This window comes from Ranitomeya variabilis, chromosome 1 (genome assembly GCF_051348905.1).
Source record: "Ranitomeya variabilis isolate aRanVar5 chromosome 1, aRanVar5.hap1, whole genome shotgun sequence".
Classification (NCBI taxonomy): domain Eukaryota; kingdom Metazoa; phylum Chordata; class Amphibia; order Anura; family Dendrobatidae; genus Ranitomeya; species Ranitomeya variabilis.
Window position 1 is genome coordinate 1,124,495,949 of NC_135232.1, and position 6,863 is coordinate 1,124,502,811.

Below are 6,863 nucleotides of genomic sequence, written 5' to 3' on the forward strand. Positions count from 1 at the left end.
AAATTTTTGGGCTGAAAGTGCCCCCTCGGCTTATACTCGAGTCACGGTCTGTGGCAGGGTCGGCGGGTGAGGGGGAGAGGGCGCTGAGGCATACTTACCTAGTCCCGGCGATCCTGTCACTCCCCCTTCCCGTCCCACGGTCTCCGGGTGCAGCAGCCTCTTCCCCTGAGCGGTCACGTGGGACCGCTCATTAGAGAAATGAATAGGCTGCTCCACCTCCCATAGGGGCGGAGCCGCCTATTCATTTCTCTAATGAAGCGGTGCCGGTGACCGCTGACAGAGGAAGAGGCTGCGGCACCGAACACAGGCAGGGGGAAGGAGCGGGACGCCGGGAGCAGGTAAGTATGTCATATTCACCTGTCCGCGTTCCACACGCCGGGCGCTGTCTCCATCTTCCCGGCGTCTCTCTCTCCTCACTGACTGCAGGCAGAGGGCGCGATGACGCATATAGTGTGCGCGCCGCCCTCTGCCTGATCAGTCAGTGCAGGGAGACGCCGGGAAGATGGCGCCGAGAAGCTGCAAGCAAGACAGGTGAGTATGTGTTTTATTATTTTTATTGCAGCAGCAGCAGCACAGCTATGGGGCAATAATGGACGGTGCAGAGCACTATATGGCAGAGCTATGGGGCAATGGTGCAGAGCACTGTATGGCACAGCTATGGGGCAGTAATGGTGCAGAGCACTATATGGCACAGCTATGGGGCAGTAATGGTGCAGAGCACTGTATGGCACAGCTATGGGGCAGTAATGGTGCAGAGCACTATATGGCACAGCTATGGGGCAGTAATGGTGCAGAGCACTAAATGGCACAGCTATGGGGCAGTAATGGTGCAGAGCACTATATGGCACAGCTATGGGGCAGTAATGGTGCAGAGCACTGTATGGCACAGCTATGGGGCAGTAATGGTGCAGAGCACTATATGGCACAGCTATGGGGCAGTAATGGTGCAGAGCACTGTATGGCACAGCTATGGGGCAATAATGGTGCAGAGCACTATATGGCACAGCTATGGGGCAGTAATGGTGCAGAGCACTGTATGGCACAGCTATGGGGCAATAATGGTGCAGAGCACTATATGGCACAGCTATGGGGCAGTAATGGTGCAGAGCACTATATGGCACAGCTATGGGGCAGTAATGGTGCAGAGCACTGTATGGCACAGCTATGGGGCAATAATGGTGCAGAGCACTATATGGCACAGCTATGGGGCAGTAATGGTGCAGAGCACTGTATGGCACAGCTATGGGGCAATAATGGTGCAGAGCACTGTATGGCACAGCTATGGGGCAGTAATGGTGCAGAGCACTGTATGGCACAGCTATGGGGCAGTAATGGTGCAGAGCACTGTATGGCACAGCTATGGGGCAGTAATGGTGCAGAGCACTATATGGCACAGCTATGGGGCAGTAATGGTGCAGAGCACTGTATGGCACAGCTATGGGGCAATAATGGTGCAGAGCACTATATGGCACAGCTATGGGGCAGTAATGGTGCAGAGCACTGTATGGCACAGCTATGGGGCAGTAATGGTGCAGAGCACTGTATGGCACAGCTATGGGGCAGTAATGGTGCAGAGCACTATATGGCACAGCTATGGGGCAGTAATGGTGCAGAGCACTGTATGGCACAGCTATGGGGCAGTAATGGTGCAGAGCACTATATGGCACAGCTATGGGGCAGTAATGGTGCAGAGCACTGTATGGCACAGCTATGGGGCAATAATGGTGCAGAGCACTATATGGCACAGCTATGGGGCAGTAATGGTGCAGAGCACTGTATGGCACAGCTATGGGGCAATAATGGTGCAGAGCACTATATGGCACAGCTATGGGGCAGTAATGGTGCAGAGCACTATATGGCACAGCTATGGGGCAGTAATGGTGCAGAGCACTGTATGGCACAGCTATGGGGCAATAATGGTGCAGAGCACTATATGGCACAGCTATGGGGCAGTAATGGTGCAGAGCACTGTATGGCACAGCTATGGGGCAATAATGGTGCAGAGCACTATATGGCACAGCTATGGGGCAGTAATGGTGCAGAGCACTGTATGGCACAGCTATGGGGCAATAATGGTGCAGAGCACTATATGGCACAGCTATGGGGCAGTAATGGTGCAGAGCACTGTATGGCACAGCTATGGGGCAATAATGGTGCAGAGCACTATATGGCACAGCTATGGGGCAATAATGGTGCAGAGCACTATATGGCACAGCTATGGGGCCATAATGAACAGTATGGAGCATCTATTTTTATTTTTGAAATTCACCGGTAGCTGTTGCATTTTCCACCCTAGGCTTATACTCGAGTCAATAAGTTTTCCCAGTTTTTTGTGGCAAAATTAGGGGGGTCGGCTTATACTCGGGTCGGCTTATACTCGAGTATATACGGTAGGTCATAGGCTATAAGTCTCTTTTTCTCCTTCTCCCAATCTCTCGTTTTGATGTCTTTATTGGGTATACGTAGGAAGTCAGTTTTTGTTCTTATCTTAGATAAGATTGTAGATCCTGTGGCATCGTCGTACATGTAGGTATCGGATGACATGAGTTCCGTCGGTGCAGATAACCAAAAAAAATTCGTAGATCTATAAAGCTGTTGATGGCTCGCACACGACCAAATTAGAAGTGACGGTGCTAGTGAAAGGAGCCAAAGGTTCCGAATGTACTGAATATGAAGATCACTGCACACGTACAATTGAAGATATGCTTTAAGTGGAAATTTATTTTGTAGTGGTTTTTAGACAAAAGCGACCCACTGAATTATCGCACGCATCCACTCGGCAATCCCCCCGGTGGAGTCGGTAAGATCCCCTACCACTATATAGAGTCTATCTAAGTTTCCTTTCTTTTCTCCCCTTTTTTTCTTTTTCTTTATCTTTTTCCTCGTATGGTTTGGACTCCTACTTAGTTATAATATTTGTCAGCAGTATATATGCTTTAAACAGATGCGTTTGAAAATTACTCTGATGTGCTAACACAGTATAAATCCATGACAGTATACATTCCCACACATATCCTGTGTTTTGGCAACTCCAATGGTTCTCTGCATGACCGATATCTGGTCAAATTCTATGCATATCGATGTGTCCACCTTATATACATTTGTTATGTGTCCAGGACATTGCCCTCCCCTCCCACCTTTCTTCCCGCCCCCCCCTTTTCCTCTCCAGCTGCCGTTCAACTTAGTTCACTGCTGGGCACAATTGCGCAGGCGCAGGCTTCCCCACTCGATCCCCATGGCAACACACAAACGTTGCCGGCCACACACTATGACTAACCACACAGCGCAAGCGCCAGCGTTTCCATGACTTCCGGTCACATGACCTCGCAGCGCTCTATGACTAGAAGCGCGCACAGGCACCCAGCGCCAGTCACAGCTCAGACACGGGAGTGTCAGCCGCACACCGCTGCGCCACCTATGGACGTAGGTCACTACCACAAAGATAAGTATACCCACATTACCGCCAGCCTAATATATTTCTCATAGTTATTAACATAACATTACCAATTTCCACAGCCACTGTCGGACAAACGCTGGGCAGTATAGCAATACGCCCACTGGACTCCACATCCTTTGACACAGAAGTCTCCACACACACCACCAGGGTAGGTTCTTACCATACCCTATAGGACACACTATATAGTTTACCCCTATTTTTCAGTGTGACTCTATCAACATATTTTTCCACAGGTACAGGTGTGCCATCCTCATCCATATTAACCATTGCATATATTTTGCCCCATGAGGCAAAGAATATCCCATGATAGATGACGATCAACTCAATTGTCAGGGTAGGTCTCAGTAACCCCCTCACGTTACCACATAATCATGTTTACCCCCTGGGATATCCACATATATATGCCCCTTTCCCCCCCCCCTTGTTTTCCAACAGGAGACAACATTCCATTGTTCTACAACACCATTTTTTCAGACCAAGATAGACTCTTCATATAGTAGGTAGGCCACCGAATTGCCTTATTCATACTAGATTGCACCAATACCATGACATGCATTTCCTTGGACCTATCTCTCTGAATATAGATGTCCCAATACCTCTTCTCCTAGGTATATTATTCTATGACATCTAGCTACTAGGTTATACAGAGATATTTCTCTGTACATGAACATCCCAGTTGTAAATATTGTACATTAGTGTATATTTCTTGATGTATGTATGTATGTGCACCTGTGTTTGTACATATCTAATTGTAAATATTTGTATTTTTTCTAGCGACGTTGTGACCAAGGCTATGTATTAGCTGAAACGTCAACGCTTACCAGTCGCTTTTGTCTAAAAACCACTACAAAATAAATTTCCACTTAAAGCATATCTTCAATTGTACGTGTGCAGTGATCTTCATATTCAGTTAATATCTGATATAGGCTGAAAATTGAAGCTCAGCTTTGTTCAGTGGAGGACAGCTGTATTGAGTGGCGCAGACAGACACAGGTAGTAGGCCTAAAATAAAAAAGTAGGCTCTATGCAGTTTAAAATAGGTTACAGGGGTACACAGGCAGCATTGGTTTGTTCAGTGGAGGACGATTGTAAGGAGAGGCGCAGACAGACTTAGTAGGCCTAAAATAAAAAAGTAGGCTCAATGCAGTTTAAAATTGGTTACAGGGGTACACAAGCAGCATTGGTTTGTTCAGCAGAGGACGATTGTAAGGAGTGACACAGACAGACTTAGTAGGCCTAAAATAAAAACAGTAGGCTTTATGCAGTGCAAAATAGGTTACAGGGGTACACAGGCGGCATTGGTTTGTTCAGCGGAGGACGATTGTAAGGACTCAGAGTGGCGCAGACAGACTTTGTAGGCCTTAAATAAAAAAGTAGGCTCACTGCAGTTCAAAACTGGTAACAGGAGTAAACTGGCGGCATAGGTTTGTTCAGTGGAGAACAACTGTAAGGAGTGGATGACACAGTTAATAGGCCAAAACAATAAAGTGAGGTAAATGTCTACCAAACAAATTTTCATAAATAAACATGTGGCATAGCTACGTACAGGGGTGGGCTCCTCTGCTAAGTAGCAGACAGTGGTAGTTGGCGCAAAGTATTAACTGGTCTAAATGGAGGCCAGAACCCCTGTATATTTTTACTATCATCTATAATTTCAACACATTTTTCTTGGCAGTGCCATTGAAGGATTTAACAGCGCAGATTACACAGTGGTGGAGCCGGGAGAGGTAAGTTTTGCAAGTGGTAGAGTGCTGTTTGAGCTGGGGAGGGCACTCTCTCGTGGGCGGCGGTACTGGCCCAGGGCCCCTCATATTACGACGGTGTGTCTGACGTTGGTTGTGCACCACCACCGTCAGAGACACTTTATTGTACTATGAGGGACCCTGTGTCAGTGCCGTCGCCCAAGAGTGGGCACACCCACCTATCCAGGCAAACAGCACTCGCACGGGTGCTAGGTGGTGACCACGGCCCTGTGGGGGGAGTCAGCCCATTTATGGAGGTATAAAAATGGCCTATGGTGGACATTCAGTAGCTGCAAATGGAGGAATTAGAGCAGTCAGTAAGAGGAGTCCAAAAGCAAGACAATTTTCTGGCAACCTACGTGTCAGCAGGGGAAGGTGGGGCAAAATAATTAGAAATCCATGATTGGTTCATTTTAATGAAGGTTAGATCATCAATAGTGTTGAGCGATACCGTCCGATACTTGAAAGTATCGGTATCGGAAAGTATCGGCCGATACCGGCAAAGTATCGGATCCAATCCGATACCGATACCCGATACCAATACAAGTCAATGGGACTCAAGTATCGGACGGTATTCCTGATGGTTCCCAGGGTCTGAAGGAGAGGAAACTCTCCTTCAGGCCCTGGGAACCATATTAATGTGTAAAAGAAAGAATTAAAATAAAAAATATTGCTATACTCACCTCTCCGAGGGAACCGGCAGCGTTGTTTGCTTAAAATTCGCGCTTTTCTTTCCTTACGTGAAGTCCCGGCTTGTGATTGGTTGCGTAGCAGTCACATGGGCGACGCAACCAATAACAAGCCGTGACGTCACGGGAGGCTGGACACGCGCGCATTTTAAAATGCGCGCTTGTCCAGCCTCCCGTGACGTCCCGGCTTGTGATTGGTTGCATTGCGGTCAACCAATCACAAGCCGGGAGGCTGGACACGCGCGCATTTTAAAATTTTAAAATGCGCGCGTGTCCAGCCTCCCGGCTTGTGATTGGTTGACCGCGATGCAACCAATCACAAGCCGGGACGTCACGGGAGGCTGGACAAGCGCGCATTTTAAAATGCGCGCGTGTCCAGCCTCCCGGCTTGTGATTGGTTGACCGCGATGCAACCAATCACAAGCCGGGACGTCACGGGAGGCTGGACAAGCGCGCATTTTAAAATGCGCGCGTGTCCAGCCTCCCGTGACGTCACGGCTTGTGATTGGTTGCGTCGCCCATGTGACTGCGACGCAACCAATCACAAAGCCGGGACGTAATTTTAAAATCCTTAAGGGCCTGAAATTACGTCACGGCTTGCTGTGATTGGTTGCGTCGCCCATGTGACTGCGACGCAACCAATCACAAAGCCGGGACGTAATTTTAAAATCCTTAAGGACCTGAAATTACGTCACGGCTTGCTGTGATTGGTTGCGTCGCCCATGTGACTGCGACGCAACCAATCACAAGCCGGGACTTCACGTAAAGGAAAGAAAAGCGCGAATTTTAAACAAAGAACGCTGCCACTTCCCTCGGTAAGGTGCAGGCTGCGTCGGAGAGGTGAGTATAGCAATATTTTTTATTTTAATTCTTTCTTTTACACATTTTTACATTAATGTTGTTTCGATACCGATACCCGATACCACAAAAGTATCGGATCTCGGTATCGGAATTCCGATACCCGCAAGTATCGGC

General features: G+C 48.3%; 1 long non-coding RNA gene across 1 annotated transcript; it reads left to right on the forward strand.

Moving 5' to 3' along the window:
• Nucleotides 1–3,340: 3,340 nt before the first annotated feature.
• Nucleotides 3,341–3,938, forward strand: LOC143793002 (uncharacterized). Its single transcript, XR_013220027.1, has 4 exons — nt 3,341–3,423; nt 3,517–3,605; nt 3,691–3,791; nt 3,893–3,938. It is a non-coding gene; the product is annotated as an uncharacterized LOC143793002 (long non-coding RNA).
• The last annotated feature ends 2,925 nt before the right edge of the window (nt 3,939–6,863 follow it).